The sequence below is a fragment of the Lutra lutra genome, chromosome 14 (genome assembly GCF_902655055.1).
Source record: "Lutra lutra chromosome 14, mLutLut1.2, whole genome shotgun sequence".
NCBI lineage: Eukaryota > Metazoa > Chordata > Mammalia > Carnivora > Mustelidae > Lutra > Lutra lutra.
In genome coordinates this window covers 46,943,866-46,965,053 of record NC_062291.1, presented here as the reverse complement: position 1 = coordinate 46,965,053, position 21,188 = coordinate 46,943,866, and positions in this window count along the sequence as shown.

The window sequence follows — 21,188 nt, the reverse complement described above, 5'->3', positions numbered from 1 at the left end:
CTTTTCCCAGCTTTAAGGGACATTCCCAAGAGGCCCATTCTAGTCTCTCCTTACCAGAATCAAAGGTGAAAGCTGCAGGGATTGAGCGTGATATTGGACTGGGATGGAAAAGATAGGCAGATCTTATAGCAACCAGTGTTCAGATATTGGCAGACTGTTCCTCTTCTCAGTGGTCCCTGAAAAGAGACCTCAGCCAATGGTTCTGCCCACCACAGACTCAAGCCAATGGTTCCATCTAGCCAAGGAACTTTGGGGCAGTTCCTCCTGATTCAGGTCTCCAGCCAACAAGACATGCAGGCCTTGGAGCCTGTTGTAGTCCCTCACCCAGTCAGGGAAGCAAATTTCTGTCCCCATCCACTGAAGAGTATAGCCCCCAGTTCTAGCTCAGGAAGCCTAACTAGAACACCTGAAAGCTGCATAGCCCAACCTGTTGCACTGGTGACCATGGCATCCAAGCAAAGAACGCATCCACCAACTCTTCCCAACTGCAGAACCAATGTGGTGGCTCTATATGGGCAGGGAACTTTGTGGACAGCTCTGCCTGATGTTTGCCCCTAACCAGTGAACCATGTTGGCCTTGGAATCTGTTCTGCGATCCTGTATAGTTGAGGAAAATGGTTCATGGCTCTACATACTACTGAGTAGAGCACGAGGAAGCCTGACCAGAGAACTGGGGCAACTACAGAGCCCATTCTACAAGCGTACTCAGGCTGGAATCAAGAAAGCAGTGCTATCCAGCTGTTACCAGCCCATGTCACCCCACTGACCTCCGAGCTTGGATAGTGGTCTCCCCCAAATAGAAACCCCAATAGCAGGCCCCACTTATTCAAGTGCACTGTCTACTGACCCTTCCAGAACCCCAAGCTGAACTGACTAGTGAAGAACTGTCTTGGCCAAAGCAAACTTGTAAAGTCAGAACAAGGAGACTGCTCAGTCAAATGTACACATACCAACATAAAACACCGGGAATCACAATTAGATACAAATGACACAATGAAAAGAAGGTAATCAAGTTCCAATAACTGAACCTGAAGAAATGGAGATATATGAACTTTCTGACAGAGAAGTCAGAATAATCTTCTTAAAGAATTTTAGTGAACTGCATGAGCACACAGACACAAAACTAAACAAAATTAGTAAAACAATGCCAGAACCAAAGGAGGTCAACAAGGAAATAGAGGCCTAACTGAAGTGGAGTCAGGAGGCCAGCAGGGGGAGCTCTCAGACCCCTCTCTGGGGGCATTGGTTGCAGACTCCACAGGAAGAGACGCATCTTGCAAGGTCACAGTACTTTAGCTTATACACCACAGGAGGAAGAAAGGTTTCCTCCTGCTCCAGCAACAGCCCTGCCAATGAGAAAGTGTCTCAACTCAGCCAATGCAGATTCACTATACTTCAGACTCTCAGTTTTCTCTAGTGACTTTTTCATAATAGCCTTCCCAACTTCCCTACTCCTCTGTAAAAGAACACTCCTCTCCTTTGTTCTCAGGACTTGTGTATGGTTTTGCAGTAGCTTGCCTGTTCCAAATTGCAATTCTCTGCTATTCCTGAATAAACCTATCTTTGCTGGTAAAATAACTGACAGTTTTATTTCTAAAGTTAACAGTATTTGGCAGTCAGAAGTGAGATCCAGAGAAGATCCCTAACAATTCCAAGGCTGGTGAGTAAAAAGATGCCAGTACCCCCAGAGCTAATTGGACTCACTACTTTCTTGCCAACCCTGGAGTTTGAGGGTAAGTTTTCTCCTGGATTTGAGCTCTACTCTCTGTGTTTGAGTTCTCCTGGCTTTATTCAGAATCTGTTTTAAGGCCTTGTCCTTTCTAGGAATCCTGTTTAGCCTTTGGCCTGACTATTTTTTGGAACTGGACTGTTCCAATTGAACTGTGCTGGCCTTTGGTCTGATTCTTTCTTGAACCAGGGTATTCCTATTGAAACTGTGCCACTTCGAAATTTTTCTTTATGCTCCAGGAAAAAAAACCTCCAAGAAATGGGATCCCAGTCATCAAAATGCTTTGAGGCTCCCCCCCACCACCACTGGGACGCTAGCTGATTTTTTATTTAAAAACCATGGTCCCTCCTCATGCACACTTATAACTAAATGGGCTAACCTAACCTAAAGTAATTTAGAACTTCAATCGCTATTATGGGGAACTTTCAATCTCCCCATATTTAGTTTTCTCTAAATTAACTTAGAAAGCCATGGCTCCAGAAAACAAAAACAAATAAACAAACAACCAAATGGGATGCCTATTTTAACTGGTATCTTGAAACTTCCAAACATTTTCAGGATTCTAAGGTTGCTCTTTGCAAAAGACTATTTCTTAAATTAACTGAGGCAAACAATCTAAATAAGTCAAAATGGCTTCTGAGAACTTTTTTTCCCTCTCCTGTCTTCTTTGTCGGCAGACACTTGGCAACCACTTTGTGCTCAGGCCCTAACCCTAGGCTCTCTGTCAAACTTACTTTTCCTCCAAACCTGTCCTTACTCTCTCCTCTCCTGAATCTGTTAAAACCTGCTTCTTTAAAGTTATGTGTTCTGAGAATCTAAATAAACCCCAGATATTTTATGTTCCTTGGACTAAGGCTGAATTGCAAGACATAGTTAAAGAGTTTCCCTAAAGCAACTGAGGGCCCCCATAGGTTTGCTGAAGTACTTCAAACTTACCAACAGGTTTCTCAGGTTTATATCAATTACTCCACATGCTTGTTGGTAAGTGCAAGGTTAAACACTGGATGAAACTAGCCCAGTGGGAACATCCTGAAAAAGATTTAGAGAACCCTTTTTGTCAAGATGCTAGAACACTTGCTAGAAATCTCCACTGAGCAATTGTAGTAGCTTTCCTAAGCCTGTTGATTGAAACAAAATTCAGTCTTACTCTCAAAAGACTAGTAAACCTGTCCATGACTGTTACAGTTGACTCCAAATTGCTTTTTAAAGAAAATTCTGGTTTTCCTTTAGATACAGAAGCCCTCGAAATAGCATTTAACTCTGTGTTTGTTAATGGACTGAGGTAGAATCTTTCTTCTTTAGATAAAAGGACCAAGAAGGAATGGGAAACTATGTTCACTCCAGATTTACTTAATTTGGCAAACCGATTCACTTGCATACTAGATTACTCACCTAAAAGAAAAACCAGTACAATTCTAAATTGTTAGCTCCAGCAGATGAAGACTCCTCTACAGAACTTACAATCTCCTAGTCTCTGCTATTATTGAAAAGCACCAGGACATTAAAAGTATAGATTGCTCTAGGCAGTATAGACATTTTAACAATGTTTATTCTTCTGATCCAAGAGCATGGAATGGTCGTCCATCTTTTTGTGTCTTCTTCAATTTCTTTCATGAGTGTTCTATAGTTCCTCAAGTACAGAACCTTTACCTCTTTGGTTAGGTTATTCCCAGGTATCGTATGGCTCTTAGTGCTATAGTAAATGGAATCAATTCTCTAATTTCCCTTTCTGTGTTTTCATTGTTAGTGTATAAGAAAGCAACTGATTTCTATACATTGACTTTGTATCCTGCCACATTACTGAATTGCTGTATGAGTTCTAGTAGTTTGGGGATGGAGTCTTTTAGGTTTTCCATATAAAGTATCATGTCATCTGTGAAGAGAGAGTTTGACTTCTTCATTGCCAATTTGGATACCTTTTATTTGTCTTTGTTGTCTGATTGTTGTTGCTGAGACTTCTAATACTATGTTGAACAAGAGTGGTGAGAGTGGGCATCCTTGCTGTGTTCCTGATCTCAACGGGAAGGCTGTGAGCTATGGAGGGCACGTATTGCATGGAGCACTGGGTGAGGTGCATAAACAATGAATTCTGTTACATTGAAAAGAAATTTTAAAAAAAATAACATGAAAGAAAGAAAAAGAAAGAAAGAAAGCAAGAAAGCAAGCAAGCAAGCAAGCAAAAGAAAGAAAGGCGCCAGGACATTGTAGGGATGGGAAAGGCAATTACAAACTTAAACACTCCAGGCAGCTTCAGACCTCTGGTCGTTATTTCCAGTCTCTTCTTATTTCCTAATGATGGGGCTCCAAGGAGCTACAGGGATCCTTCACAATCCTCCCTTTTAATCAGTTCAAAGAAAACCACCCTCCAGGTAGTTTCTTTCTTCTTTAGAACTTCAATCGCTATTGACAGAGAATTTGTCTCTGTCCTTACTGACACTGAAGCTACACTCTCAGAACTCAACCCCACTCCTATAAAGCAGCCCCAGTCTCAGAGTACTAAAACAGTTCAAATAGTAGGGGTTTATATATAGCATCAATATTAAGTAGTCAGCTTAAAATAGGATTTTATAAATAAATCAAAGAAAGATAAATACCACATGACTTCACTTATATGTGGAATCAATGAAACAAAACAAAGAAAGAGACAAAAAAGCAACCAAAAACTCAGGCTCTTAAATACAAAGAACAGATTGGTGGTCACCAGAGGGGAGATGGCTGGGGGGTATGGGTGAAATAGGTAAAGGAGATTAAGAGGTACAACCTTCCAGTTATAAAATAAATAAGTCATGGAAATAAAAAGTACAGCATAAGAAATATAGTGAATAATATTGTACTAACATTGTTTAGTGACAGACGGTGACTACACTTACCATGGTAAGCACTGAGTAATGTGCAGAATTGTTGAATCATGTTGTACACCTGAAACTAATAGAAAACTATATACTATATGTTAATTATATTTTAAAAAAAAGATATTTTATGGAAGCCTCATGATAAGCACAAAGGAAAAACTTATAGTAGATACACAAAGATTGTGAAAAAGGAACCACAGCACAGCCATGCAAAAGTCACCAAATAACAAAAGAACAACAAGATAAGAAGCAAGGAACAATGGATCTACAAAATAGTCAAAAAACAACTTTAAAAATTACAATAGTAAGTCCTTACCTGTCCATAATTACTTTATTTTTTATTATGTTATGTTAGTCACCATACAGTACAACATGAGTTTTTGATGTAGTGTTCCCTGACTCATTGTTTGTGCATAATACCCAGTGCTCCATCCAATACGTGCCCTCCTTAATACCCATCACGAGTCTCACCCATTCCCCTATCCCCCTCCTCTCAAAAACCCTCAGCTTGTTTCCCAGATTCCATAATCTCCCATGGTTCATCTCCCATTCCAATTTTCCCCTTCCTTCTTTCTTCCTTCCTTCTCCTACTATCCTCCATGCTATTATTTATGCTACACAAATAAGTGAAACCATATGATAATTGACTTTCTCTGCTTGACTTATTTCACTTAACATAATCTCTTCCAGTTCCATCCATGTTGATGCAAAAATTGGGTGTTCATCCTTTCTGATAGCTGAGTAATTTTCCATTGTGTATATGGACCACATCTTCTTTATCCATTCATCTGTTGAAGGGTATTTCTCCTCTTTCTATAGTTTGGCTCTTGTGGACATTGCTGCTATGAGCATTGGGGTGCATATGGCCCTTCTTTTTACTACATCTGTATCTTTGGGGTAAATATCCAATAGTGCAATTGCAGGGTGATAGGGAAGCTCTATTTTTAATTTCTTAAGGAATCTCCACACTGTTTTCCAAAGTGGCTGCACCAACTTGTGTCCCCACCAACAGTGTAAGGGGGTTCCTCTTTCTCCACAACTTCTCCAACATTTGTTGTTTCTTGCCTTGTCCATTTTTGCCATTCTAACTGGTGTAAGGTGGCATCTCAATTGTGGTTTTGATTTTTATTTCCCTGATGGCTAATGATGATGAACATTTTTCATGTGTCTGTTAGCCATCTGTATGTTTTCCTTGGAGAAGTCTATGCTCATGTCTTCTGCCCATTTTTGACTAGATTATTTGGTTTTTGGGGTGTTGAGTTTGAGAAGTTCTTTATGATCTTGGATATCAGCCCTTTGTCTGTGGTGTCATTAGCAAATACCTTTTCCCATTCCATGGCTTGCCTCTTTGTTTTGTTGCTCTTTTCTTTGCAGTGCAGAAGTTTTTGTCTTGGTGAAGTCCCAAAAGTTCATTTTCTCTTTTGTTTCCCTTGCCTTTGGAGATGTGTACTGAAAGAAGTTCCTGTGGCCAATGTCAAAGACTTTACTGCCTATGTTCTCCTCTAGGATTCTGATGGATTCCTGTCTCACACTGAGATCTTTCATCCATTTTGAGTTTATCTTTGTGTGTGGTGCAAGAAAACGGTCAAGTTTCATTCTTCTGTATATAGGTGTCCAATTTTCCCAGCACCATTTATTGAAGAAAATATCTTTTTTTCCATTGGATATTTGTTCCTGATTTGTCAAAGATTATTTGACCATAGAATTGAGGGTCCATATCTGGGGGCTCTATTCTGTTCCATTGGTCTATGTGTCTGTTTCTGAGCCAGTACCATGCTCTCTTGGTGATCACAGCTTTGTAATATAGCTTGAAATCAGGCAACATGATGCTCTCAGCTTTGTTTTCTTTTTTTAACATTTCCTTGGCAATTCAGGGTTTTTTATGGTTCTATACAAATTTTAGGTTTGTTTGTTCCAGCTCTTTGAAAAATGCTGTTGGTATTTTGATCGCGTAGGCATTGAAAGTATAGATTGCTCTGGACAGCATAGATATTTTAACAATATTTATTCTTCCAATCCATGAACTTGGAATGTTTTTCCATCTTTTTGTGTCTTCTTCAACTTCTTTCATGAGTGTTTTGTAATTCCTAGAATATCGATCCTTTACCTCTTTGGTTAGGTTTATTCCAAGGTATCTTGTGGGTTTTGGTGCTATTGTAAATGGAATCAATTCTCTAATTTCTCTTTCTACAGTTATATTGCTAGTGTATTAGAAGGAAACTGATTTCTGTGCATTGATTTTGTATCCTGCCACATTACTGAATTGCTGTTTGAGTTATAGTAATCTAGGGATGGAGTCTTTTGGGTTTTCCACATAGAGTATCATGTCACCTGTGAAGAGAGAGAGTTTGATTTCTTCTTTGCCAATTTAAATTCATTTTATTTCTCTTTGTTGTCTGATTGCTGTTGCTAGGACTTCTAGTAGTAAGTTGAACAATAGTGGTGAGAGTGGGCATCCTTGTTGTGTTCCTGATCTCAATGGAAAGGCTCTCAGCTTTTCCCCACTGAGAATGATATTCACTGTGGGTTTTTCATAGATGGATTTTATGAAGTTGAGGAATGTTCCCTATACCTCTATACTCTGAAGAGTTTTAATCAGGAAAGGATGCTGTATTTTGTTAAATTCTTTTTTACATCAATTGAGAGAACCATGTGGTTCTTGTCTCTTCTCTTATTTATGTGTTCTATATCACATTGATTGATTTGTGAATGTTGAACCACCCTTGCATTCCCAGGGATAAATCCCACCTGGTCATGATGGATAATCCTTTTAATGTACTCTTGGATCCTGTTACCCAGGATCTTGTTGAGAATCTTGGCATCAGTATTCATCAGAGATACTGGTCTGAAATTCTTCTTTTTGATGGGGTCTTTGGATGTTTGGGGGAATCAAGGTAATGCTGGTCTCATAGAAGGAGTCTGGAAGTTTTCCTTCTTTCTATTTTTTGAAACAGCTTCAGGAGAATAGGTATTATGTCTCCTTAAGGTATTATAGGTAAATAAATAAATAAATAAATAAATAAATAAATAAATAAATAGCTATTATTTCTTCTTTGAATGAAAAGGGAATCCGTCAGGCCCTGAACTCTTGTTTCTTGGGATGTTTTTGATCACTGCTTCAATCTCATTACTGGTCATGGGTCTATTCAGGTTGTCAATTTCTTCCTGACTTGGTAGTTTATAGGTTTCCAGGAATGCATCCATTTCTTCCAGGTTGCTTAATTTATCATCTTTCAGCTGTTGATAATAATTTCTAATAATTATATTTATTTCCTTGGTGTTAGTCGTGATCTCTCCCCTTTCATTCATAATTAATTTGGGTTCTTTCTCTCTTCTTTTGCATAAGTCTGGCCAGTGGTTTATCAATCTTATTAATTCTTTCAAAGAGCCAGCTTCTAATTTCATTATTGTGTTCTACTATATTTCTGGTTTCTAATTCATTGATCTCTGCTCTAATCCTAATTATTTCCCTTCTTGTGCATGGGTTAGGTTTAATTTGTTGTTGATTCTCCAGATCTTTAAGGTGTAAAGATAGTTTGTGTATTCAGGATTTTTCTATTTTTTTGAGTGAGGCTTGGATGGCTATGTATTTCCCCCCTTAGGACTGCCTTTGACATATCCATAGGTTTTGCATCAATGTATCTTCATTCTCATTGGCTTACATGAATTGATTAAGTTCTTCTTTGATTTCCTGATTGACCCAAACATTCTTGAGCAGAATGGTCTTTAGCTTCCAAGTGTTTAAATTTCTTCCAAACTTTTTCTTGTGATTGAGTTCTAGTTTCAAAGCATTGTGGTCTGAGAATATGCAGGGAATAATCTCATCCTCTTGGTATCAGTTGGTATCAGTTGAGACCTGATTTGTGAACCCAGTATGTGATCTATTCTGGAGAAAGTTCTATGCACTCTCAAGAAAAAATGAGTATTCTGTTGTTTTAGGGTGGAATGTTCTACATATATCTATGATATATGTTATTCCAAGCTCTTGTTTCTTTGCTGATTTTCTGAATTACTTTAATCATAAAAAATAAATTCCTTGATCAAAAGATGTACAATGCCTGAATGGATAAAAACCAGAAAAGATCCAATGATATGCTACCTACAAGAGATTCACTTTGGCTTAAGGAAACACAGTTTGACAATTAAGGGAAGGAAAATTTTATTTATTTATTTATTTATTTATAAGATTTGTTTATTTTGGAGAGAGAGTATGTGCATGCATGCGCATGAGTTGGGGATGGAGCAAAGGGAGGGAAACTTCAAGTAGACTCCCTGCTGAATGCAGAGCCTGTTTATCCCACAACCCTGAGATCACAATCTGAGACAAAACCAAGAGTCAGACACTTAACTGACTAAGACATCCAGACACCCCATGGAAAAAGATATTTAAAGCAATGGTACCAGAAGATAACAATGATAGCTATATTTAAATCAAACAAAAAGAGACTTTATTCGAGAATGGTCAAAAGAAAAAGAAGGTCCTTATTACAAAGAGGTCAAACCATCAGGAAGATATTACAATTGCAAACATTTATGCACCCAACATCAGAGCACCTAAATATATAAAGCAATTATTAACAGAACAAAAGAAGAAATATATAGCAATACAATAACAGTTGGGAACTTTAATACCTATTCTATACTCTAATAGTAGAAAGACCATCCAAACAGAACTGATAAGAAAACAGTAGATTTGAACAACACTACAGACCTAACAAGACCTAACAGACATATGCATTACATTCCATCCAACAACAGCTGAATACACAATTTTTTAAAGAATCAATGAAACATTTTCTAAAGTAGATCATGTGTAAGGCCATAAAACAAGCCCTAGCCAATTTGAGAAAATTGAAATACAAGTATCTTTTCCAACTACAAAGGTATGGAACTAGAAATTAATAACATGAGGAAACCTAGAAAATATTAAATAGATACAAATTAAAGAACACATTCTAGAACAATCAGTGGAACTTGAGGAAATAAAAGGAAAATAAAAAGTACATATCTTTCAAAATGAAAATGGAATCCCAGCATACCAAACATATAGGATGCAGAATAAACAGTTTAAGAGGAAAGTTTATACAATAAACACATAAGGCAAGGGAAAAAAAGATCTTGAATAGGTAACCTTACTTTACACCTTGACAAACTAGAAGAAATAATCTAAGCACAAAATTAGCAGAAGAGCAGAAATAATAAAAATTGGAGCACAAATAAATGAAATCAAGAATAAAAGAATACAAAGATTAACAAAAGTTAATAGTTGGTTCCTCAAAAAGATAAACAAAAATGACAAACATTTACTGAGACTTAGCAAGAAAAAGAGAAAAAGGACTCATACCGATAAAATTATAAATGAAAGAGAAGACATTATGACTGATACCACAAAAATACAAAGATTCATAAAAATTTACCATGAACAATTATACACCAACAAACTAGATCATTTGGAAAGAAATGGAAAATTCCTAGCAAATACAGCCTACCTTCATATCATGAAGAAACAGAAAATCAGAGAAGACTGATAATGAGTAAGGACATTTAATCAGTAATCAAAATCCTCCCAAAAAAAGGAAGTCCAGAACCAGAAAGTTTTACTGGCAAATTCTACCAATCATTTAAAGAATTTACAACTGTCCTCAAACTCTTCCAAAACATTGAAGAGAACTCCCAAACTCATTTTCACAAGACTAGTATTACCCAGATGCCAAAGCTAGATAAGGACTCCTTAAGAAAGGACACTACCAGCCAATATCACTGATGATTATAATGCAAAAATTGCCCCATATCATGATCAATTGGGATTTATGCCTGGAATGCAAGCATGATTCAACATATACAAATGAATAAATGTGATACATCCCATTAATAGGATGAAAGAAGAAAACCTTATGATCATATTAATCAGTGCAGAAAAACCATTTGACAAAACCAACATCTATTCAGGATAAAAACCCTCAGCAAATTGAATATGGAAGGACTGTACCTTAACATAATAAAGGCCATATAGGACAGTCTCCCAAACAACATCATAATCTATCATCAAAAATTGAAAGCTTTTAAGATCAGGAACAAGACGAAGTGACCCAACATCATTACTTCTATTCACCTTAGTACTGGAAGTCCTAGCCACAGCAATAATGTGGGAGGAAAAGTCATCTGGATCAGAAAAGAAAAAGTAAAATAATCTGTTCACAGATGACATGATTTTATATATAGGAAATCCAAAGAACTCAAACATTACTAAAATTGATTAACAAATTCAGTAAAGTTGCAGAATACAAAATCGACATATAAAAATTACTAGAATTTCTATACACTAACAATAAATTTTCTGGAAAAGAAGAAAAGAAAACAATCCCATTCACAATAGCAGGACAACAAATAAAATATTTAGGAATAAATCTAACCAAGGAGTAAAAGATCAGCACATGGAAACTGTGAGTCATTAGTGAAGGAATATATAAATGGAAAGATATACTGTATTCATGGATTAGAAGAATATTGTTAAAATGTCCATGCTCTTAAGGCCATCTATAGGTTCAATGCAATGTCAGTCAAGATCCCAGTGGAGTTTTTTTTTTTATAGAAATAGGAAGAAAAACTCTATAATTCATGTGGAACTACAGCTGATTCTAAATAACCAAAATACCTGAGAAGAACTAACCTGGAGGCATCACACTTTCTAATTTCAAAGTATGTAACAATGATATAGTAATCTATACAGTAGATACTAGCTTAAAAATAGACACATAGAACAAAGGAGCAGAACTGACACCCAGGAATAAATCTTTATATATAGCATTAACTAATATTTGACAAGGGAGCCAAGAGCACTCAATGAAGAAAAGACATTCTCTTCAATAAATGGTTCTGGGAAAATTGGATATTTACATACAAAAGCTAAAACTACACCCCTAACTTACACCATGCACAGTATTAACTGTAACTGGATTGAAGACTTAAATGTTAGACCTGAAAACATTAACTCCTAGAAGAAAATGTAAAGAAAAAGCTCCTTCATATTGGTCTTCACAAAGGATTTTTGGGCATGGCTCCAAAAGCACAAGTAACAAAAGCAAAAATAAATAAATAAGAGAGACTACATTAAAATTAAAAGCTTTTGTGCAGCTAAAAAAAAAAAATGTTAAACAAAATAAAAAGGGAAACCTACAGAATGAGAAAACATATGTGCGAACCACATGTCTAAAAAGGGTTTGATATACAAGATAGATAAGGAAACCCTTACAACTCAAACACAGTTGGAGGGGAAGGGTGTGGGGGCTTGAGTGAGCCTGGTGGTGGATATTAAAGAGGGCATGTATTACATGGAACACTGGGTGTGGTTCATGGACAATGAATCTTGGAATACTGAAAACAAACCACAAATAATCCAATTTAAAGTGGTCAAAGGACCTGTACAGACATTTTTCCAGTAAAGACATTCAAATGACAGTAGTACATGAAAAGGTGCTCAGCATCACTAATCACAAGGAAATGGAAATCAAAACCACAATGAGATGTCACTTTAGACCTAGTAGGATGGATATCATAAAAAACACAAGAGATACCAAATGCTGATGAAGATTTGAAGAAAAAGCAGTCCTGGTGCACTGTTGATAGAAATGTAAACTGTGGACACTAAGAAGTTTCCTCAAAAAATTATAGAGGGGAGGAGGAGTCAAGATGGCGGAGAAGTAGCAGGCTGAGACTACTTCGGGTAGCGGGAGATCAGCTAAATAGCTTATCTAAAGATTGCAAACACCCACAAATCCAACGGGAGATTGAAGAGAAGAAGAACAGCAATTCCAGAAACAGAAAATCAACCACTTTCTGCAAGGTAGGACTGGCGGAGAAGTGAATCCAAAGCGACGGGAAGATAGACTGCGGGGGGAGGGGCCGGCTCCCGGCGAGCGGCGGAGCAACGGAGCAAAATCAGGACTTTTAAAAGTCTGTTCCGCTGAGGGACATCGCTCCAGAGGCTTAACTGGAAGCCCAGGCGGGGTCAGCGCGGCCTCAGGTCCCGCAGGGTCGCAGAAGGATCGGGGGTGTCTGAGTGTCGCAGAGCTTACCGGTATTAGAACGGGGAAGCCGGCTGCAGAGACAGAGCCGAGGAGTGACTCTCAGCTCGGGGTTGCCTTGAACCGGTCGCAGGCTCAGTCAGCTCGGAGCGTGGCCGGAGGCCAGGGTGGCGGGAGACATTGGGCGCTGTTCTCTGAGGGCGCACTGAGGAGTGGGGCCCCGGGCTCTCGGCTCCTCCGGGCCGGAGACCGGGAGGCCCCCATCTTCATTCCCGTCCTCCGGACTCTACGGAAAGCGCTCAGGGAACAAAAGCTCCCAAAAGCGAACCCGAGCGGATTACTCAGCGTGGCCCCGGGTAAGGGCGGTGCAACTCCGCCTGGGGCAAAGACGCTTGAGAATCACTACAACAGGCCCCTCCCCCAGAAGATCAACGGGAAACCCAGCCAGGAACAAGTTCAAAAACCAAGGAGAGCGGCGGAATTCCAGAGGAGAAGAAAGCAAAGCACGGAACTCATGGCTTTCTCCCCATGATTTTTTAGCCTTGCAGTTAATTTAATTTTTTTTTCTTTTTCAATTTTTTTTTCTTTTTCTCTTCTTCTGCTGAATTTTTTTTAACTCTTAGCGTTTTCTTTTTTTAACGTTTTTTAAATAGTTTATCTAATATATATATTTTTTTCCTCTTTTTATATTTTTTCTTTATCGGCTTTCTTTTAATAGTTTCTTTTTTTTTTTTTCTTTCTTTCTGAACTCCTTTTTATCCCCTTTCTCCCCCCTCACAATTCAGGATCTCTTCTGATTTGGCTAAAGCATATTTTCCTGGGGTTGTTGCCACCCTTTTAGTATTTTACTTGCTCCTTCATAAACTCTTATCTGGACAAAATGACAAGGCGGAAAAATTCACAACAAAAAAAAGAACAAGAGGCAGTACCAAAGGCTAGGGACCTAATCAATACAGACATTGGTAATATGTCAGATATAGAGTTCAGAATGATGATTCTCAAGGTTCTAGCCGGGCTTGAAAAAGGCATGGAAGATATTAAAGCAACCCTCTCGGGAGATATAAAAGCCCTTTCTGGAGAAATAAAAGAACTAAAATCTAACCAAGTTGAAATCAAAAAAGCTATTAATGAGGTGCAATCAAAAATGGAGGCTCTCACTGCTAGGATAAATGAGGCTGAAGAAAGAATTAGCGATATAGAAGACCAAATGACAGAGAATAAAGAAGCTGAGCAAAAGAGGGACAAACAGCTACTGGACCACGAGGGGAGAATTCGAGAGATAAGTGACACCATAAGACGAAACAACATTAGAATAATTGGGATTCCAGAAGAAGAGGAAACAGAGAGGGGAGCAGAAGGTATATTGGAGAGAATTATTGGAGAGAATTTCCCCAATATGGCAAAGGGAACAAGCATCAAAATCCAGGAGGTTCAGAGAACCCCCCTCAAAATCAATAAGAATAGGTCCACACCCCGTCACCTAATAGTAAAATTGACAAGTCTTAGTGACAAAGAAAAGATTCTGAAAGCAGCCCGGGAAAAGAAGTCTGTAACGTACAATGGTAAAAATATTAGATTGGCAGCAGACTTATCTACAGAGACCTGGCAGGCCAGAAAGAGCTGGCATGATATATTCAGAGTACTAAATGAGAAAAACATGCAGCCAAGAATACTATATCCAGCTAGGCTATCATTGAAAATAGAAGGACAGATTAAAAGCTTCCAGGACAAACAAAAACTGAAAGAATTTGCAAATACCAAACCAGCTCTACAGGAAATATTGAAAGGGGTCCTCTAAGCAAAGAGAGACCCTAAAAGTAGTAGATCAGAAAGAAACAGAGACAATATACAATAACAGTCACCTTACAGGCAATACAATGGCACTAAATTCATATCTCTCAATACTTACCCTGAATGTTAATGGGCTAAATGCCCCAATCAAAAGACACAGGGTATCGGAATGGATAAAAAAACAAAAACCATCTATATGTTGCCTACAAGAAACTCATCTTAAACCCGAAGACACCTCCAGGTTTAAAGTGAGGGGGTGGAAAAGAATTTACCATGCTAATGGGCATCAGAAGAAAGCAGGAGTGGCAATCCTTATATCAGATCAATTAGATTTTAAGCCAAAGACTATAATAAGAGATGAGGAAGGACACTATATCATACTCAAAGGAACTGTCCAACAAGAAGATCTAACAATTTTAAATATCTATGCCCCTAACGTGGGAGCAGCCAACTATATAAACCAATTAATAACAAAATCAAAGAAACACATCGACAAGAATACAATAATAGTAGGGGATTTTAACACTCCCCTCACTGAAATGGACAGATCATCCAAGCAAAAGATCAACAAGGAAATCAAGGCCTTAAATGACACACTGGACCAGATGGACATCACAGATATATTCAGAACATTTCATCCCAAAGCAACAGAATACACATTCTTCTCTAGTGCACATGGAACATTCTCCAGAATAGATCACATTCTTGGTCCTAAATCAAGTCTCAACCGGTATCAAAAGATTGGGATCATTCCCTGCATATTTTCAGACCACAATGCTCTAAAGCTAGAACTCAATAACAAGAGGAAATTGGGAAAGAACCCAAATACATGGAGACTAAACAGCATCCTTCTCAAGAATGAATGGGTCAACCAGGAAATCAAAGAAGAATTGAAAAAATTTATGGAAACAAATGATAATGAAAACACAACAGTTCAGAATCTGTAGGACACAACAAAGGCAGTCCTGAGAGGAAAATATATAGCGGTACAAGCCTTTCTCAAGAAACAAGAAAGGTCTCAGGTACACAACCTAACCCTACACCTAAAGGAGCTGGAGAAAGAACAAGAAAGAAACCCTAAACCCAGCAGGAGAAGAGAAATCATAAAGATCAGAGCAGAAATCAATGAAATAGAAACCAAAAAAACAATAGAACAAATCAACGAAACTAGGAGCTGGTTCTTTGAAAGAATTAATAAGATTGATAAACCCCTGGCCAGACTTATCAAAAAGAAAAGAGAAAGGACCCAAATCAATAAAATCATGAATGAAAGAGGAGAGATCACAACGAACACCAAAGAAATACAGACAATTATAAGAACATACTATGAGCAACTCTACGCCAACAAATTTGACAATCTGGAAGAAATGGATGCATTCCTAGAGACATATAAACTACCACAACTGAACCAGGAAGAAATAGAAAGCCTGAACAGACCCATAACCAGTAAAGAGATTGAAACAGTCGTCAAAAATCTCCAAACAAACAAAAGCCCAGGGCCAGACGGCTTCCTGGGGGAATTCTACCAAACATTTAAAGAAGAACTAATTCCTATTCTCCTGAAACTGTTCCAAAAAATAGCAATAGAAGGAAAACTTCCAAACTCATTTTATGAGGCCAGCATCACCTTGATCCCAAAACCAGACAAGGATCCCAACAAAAAAGAGAACTACAGACCAATATCCTTGATGAACACAGATGCAAAAATTCTCGCCAAAATACTAGCCAATAGGATTCAACAGTACATTAAAAGGATTATTCACCACGACCAAGTGGGATTTATTCCAGGGCTGCAAGGCTGGTTCAACATCCGCAAATCAATCAATGTGATACAACACATTAATAAAAGAAAGAACAAGAACCATATGATACTCTCCATAGATGCTGAAAAAGCATTTGACAAAGTACAGCATCCCTTCCTGATCAAAACTCTTCAAAGTGTAGGGATAGAGGGCACATACCTCAATATTATCAAAGCCATCTATGAAAAACCCACCGCAAATATCATTCTCAATGGAGAAAAACTGAAAGCTTTTCCGCTAAGGTCAGGAACACGGCAGGGATGTCCGTTTATCACCACTGCTATTCAACATAGTACTAGAAGTCCTAGCCTCAGCAATCAGACAACAAAAGGAAATTAAAGGCATCCAAATCGGCAAAGAAGAAGTCAAACTATCACTCTTCGCAGATGATATGATACTCTATGTGGAAAACCCAAAAGACTCCACTCCAAAACTGCTAGAACTTGTACAGGAATTCAGTAAAGTGTCAGGATATAAAATCAATGCACAGAAATCAGTTGCATTTCTCTACACCAACAACAAGACAGAAGAAAGAGAAATTAAGGAGTCCATCCCATTTACAATTGCACCCAAAACTATAAGATACCTAGGAATAAACCTAACCAAAGAGACTAAGAATCTATACTCAGAAAACTATAAAGTACTCATGAAAGAAACTGAGGAAGACACAAAGAAATGGAAAAATGTTCCATGCTCCTGGATTGGAAGAATAAATATTGTGAAAATGTCTATGCTACCTAAAGCAATCTACACATTTAATGCAATTCCTATCAAAGTACCATCCATTTTTTTCAAAGAAATGGAACAAAGAATCCTAAAATTTATATGGAACCAGAAAAGACCTCGAATAGCCAAAGGAATATTGAAAAAGAAAGCCAAAGTTGGTGGCATCACAATTCCGGACTTCAAGCTCTATTACAAAGCTGTCATCATCAAGACAGCATGGTACTGGCACAAAAACAGACACATAGATCAATGGAACAGAATAGAGAGCCCAGAAATGGACCCTCAACTCTATGGTCAACTCATCTTCGACAAAGCAGGAAAGAATGTCCAATGGAACAAAGACAGCCTCTTCAATAAATGGTGTTGGGAAAATTGGACAGCCACATGCAGAAAAATGAAATTGGATCATTTCCTTACACCACACACGAAAATAGACTCAAAATGGATGAAGGATCTCAATGTGAGAAAGGAATCCATCAAAATCCTCGAGGAGAACACAGGCAGCAACCTCTTCGACGTCAGCCGCAGCAACATCTTCCTAGGAACATCACCAAAGGCAAGGGAAGCAAGGGCAAAAATGAACTATTGGGATTTTATCAAGATCAAAAGCTTTTGCACAGCAAAGGAAACAGTGAACAAAACCAAAAGACAACTGACAGAATGGGAGAAGATATTTGCAAATGACATATCAGATAAAGGGCTAGTGTCCAAAATCTATAAAGAACTTAGCAAACTCAACACCCAAAGAACAAATAATCCAATCAAGAAATGGGCAGAGGACATGAACAGACATTTCTGCAAAGAAGACATCCAGATGGCCAACAGACACATGAAAAAGTGCTCCATATCACTCGGCATCAGGGAAATACAAATCAAAACCACCATGAGATATCACCTCACACCAGTCAGAATGGCTAAAATTAACAAGTCAGGAAATGACAGATGCTGGCGAGGATGCGGAGAAAGGGGAACCCTCCTACACTGTTGGTGGGAATGCAAGCTGGTGCAACCACTCTGGAAAACAGCATGGAGGTTCCTCAAAATGTTGAAAATAGAACTACCCTATGACCCTGCAATTGCACTGCTGGGTATTTACCCTAAAGATACAAACATAGTGATCCGAAGGGGCACGTGCACCCGAATGTTTATAGCAGCAATGTCTACAATAGCCAAACTATGGAAAGAACCTAGATGTCCATCTACAGACGAATGGATAAAGAAGATGTGGTATATATACACAATGGAATACTATGCAGCCATCAAAAGAAATGAAATCTTGCCATTTGCGACGACGTGGATGGAACTAGAGGGTATCATGCTTAGCGAAATAAGTCAATCGGAGAAAGACAACTATCATATGATCTCCCTGATATGAGGGAGAGGAGATGCAACATGGGGGGTTGAGGGGGTAGGAGAAGAGTAAATGAAACAAGATGGGATTGGGAGGGAGACAAACCATAAGTGACTCTTAATCTCACAAAACAAACTGAGGGTTGATGGGGGGAGGGGGTTGGGAGAGGGGGTGGGGTTATGGATATTGGGGAGGGTATGTGCTATGGTGAGTGTTGTGAAGTGTGCAAACCTGGCGATTCGCAGACCTGTACCCCTGGGGATAAAAATATATGTTTATAAAGCTGTAAAAAAAAAAAAAAAAAAAAGAAGAAAGAAAGAAAGGATGAATACCCAAGTTTTGTAGCAACATGGACGGGACTGGAAGAGATTATGCTGAGTGAAATAAGTCAAGCAGAGAGAGTCAATTATCATATGGTTTCACTTATTTGTGGAGCATAACAAATAGCATGGAGGACAAGGGGAGATGGAGAGGAGAAGGGAGTTGAGGGAAATTGGAAGGGGAGGTGAACCATGAGAGACTAGGGACTCTGAAAAACGATCTGAGAATTTTGAAGGGGTGGGGGGTGGGAGGTTGGGGGCACCAGGTGGTGGGTATTGTAGAGGGCACAGATTGCATGGAGCACTGGGTGTGGTGCAAAAATAATGAATACTGTTATGCTGAAAAAATAAAAAAAAAATTAAAAAAAAAATAAAAGAATCTTGGAATCTCAAAAAAAAAATTATAGAGGGTATGATGCTAAGTGAAATAACTCAGTCATAGAAAGACAAATACCATATGATTTTAATTATACTTGATATTTAAGAAATGAACAAAGAAAAAAGAGGCAAGCCAAAAAATGGAATCTTAACTATAGAGAACAAACTGCTGGGTACCAGAGGGAAGGTAGATTTGGACATGATTGAAATAGGTGAATGGAGTTAAGAGTATATGGGGGTGGGAGGTTGGGGGAACCAGGTGGTTGGGTATTAGAGAGGGCACGGATTGCATGGAGCACTGGGTGTGGTACAAAAAACAATGAATACTGTTATGCTGAAAATAAATTTAAAAAATGTTTTAAAAAGTATATTCATACTGATGAGGACTGAGTAATGTGTACAACTGTTGAATCACTATATTGTACACTTAAAATTAATAAAACACTGCATGTCAACTATACAGAAATTTTAAAGAATATATTGAAAATTTTTAAAAAATTATAAATAGAACTATCATATTATCCAGTAATTCCTCTTCTGAGTATATATCAGAAGGAAACAAAATTGCTAACCTGAAGAAATATCTGCATTCTTATGTTCAATAAAACATTATTTACAACAGCCAAAATACAACATAAGTGCCCACTGACAGATGAATGGAAATAGATGATAGATAGATAGATGATAGATAATATGGAGATATATTTATATACAGATATATATAAAGTTATAAAAGGGAAGGAAATTCTGCTACTTGCTACAACATGGATAGACCTTGAAGGCATTATGCTAAGTGAAATAAGTCAGACAGGGAAAGACAAATACAGTATGATCTTACTTATTGTGAACTTAAAAACAAAAACCAAACTCATAGATACAGAGAACAGATTGGTGGTTGCCAGAGGAAAGGGCACACGTGGGAGAAATGGGCAAACATGGTCAGAAATTACAAACCTCCAGTAATAAGACAGAAGCTCCCCTGGCAGTGAATGGGTCTATATAGCCCCCTTCTTCTTGCTCCCATCCAATATTAATGAATACTTTGCTATCCTCCACTGTCCTTAAGAACCTCAGTTCATTCTGGGTTCTCATCACTTATAGTATGTGTTGTTGTCACTCTTAATATTTGTGTCCTTAGAGGAGGCTTTCTTGTCTTCTTTGGTTCTTTTCAGACCAAGCTCAACAAAATAACTTTCAGAGTCATACACATATCTTTCAGTAACATCCCATGGCTTCCTATTGAAACTGATTTCAATCCCAGACTCTCCAAACTCTCTGAGAACTTGGATCATAGGATATGAACTGATGGGTCTTAGAAAGCTTTGGATACTGGGCTCCCCAAGTCAATAGGGTCTCTGACAATATCCAGCATTCCCTGCCATAAAGGATACTTCTCCCTCAATCTCTCAACCTTCCTGGGCCACTACCCATGATTCTATTGACTAATACAAGATATACTACGTTCTGAGAAATGAAGCCTCACCCATAACAAAGTGTTAAAAGCATCTTTCTTTATTACCCATTCACCAGACACTGACTGCAGACTCACCTCCTGGAACCTAGATCCACCTTCCCACTTGGCTTTAGCCAGTGTTGGCTTCCTCCAGGCTGTGGTACATAAGAAGACATCTTGGCACAGGCCACCCCATGTCACATTCAGCCTCATGCTGTCTTTGGAGGTGGCACCTGGGCCAGAGCTGAGGCTGCACTAGCCACTGCTCACTCACCCTGGGAGCTGAGACCTTTCCTTTTTGGGTTTGCTGGCTCAGGTGATAGCTGGAATATCAGCCCAGCTGGTCACATCCCACACTTGTGAATACACCATGTATAACCAAGAGTCTGCATTAGAGTTCAAGACAATCCTTCCCCATCCTAGCTGAGTGGCCACACAAGTTGCATCTTTGCTACACCCTGAGAATCTCCCAGATTTTACTGGGAGCTTTCCCTCTGCCTCTCTGCCTCTGGCGACCCTCCACAGTTATGATATGGGAGGATTATACCAGGTCGTAGTGAGTTCTGTGACCTGACAGAGTGCAGAGTCGAGGGTGGAATAGGCAATGTCTAAGAAGGGGCTTAAGGGAATGGCTTCTGAGTAGGCATTCTTTGTGCCAAGACTTGAACAACCTAGGACTTCTCCCTGTAGTGACACTTGAGAGGAGATGGGAGAAGTGACTCAAGTAACTGAACTGTTGGTGCAATGGTAGCAGGTGTGGGG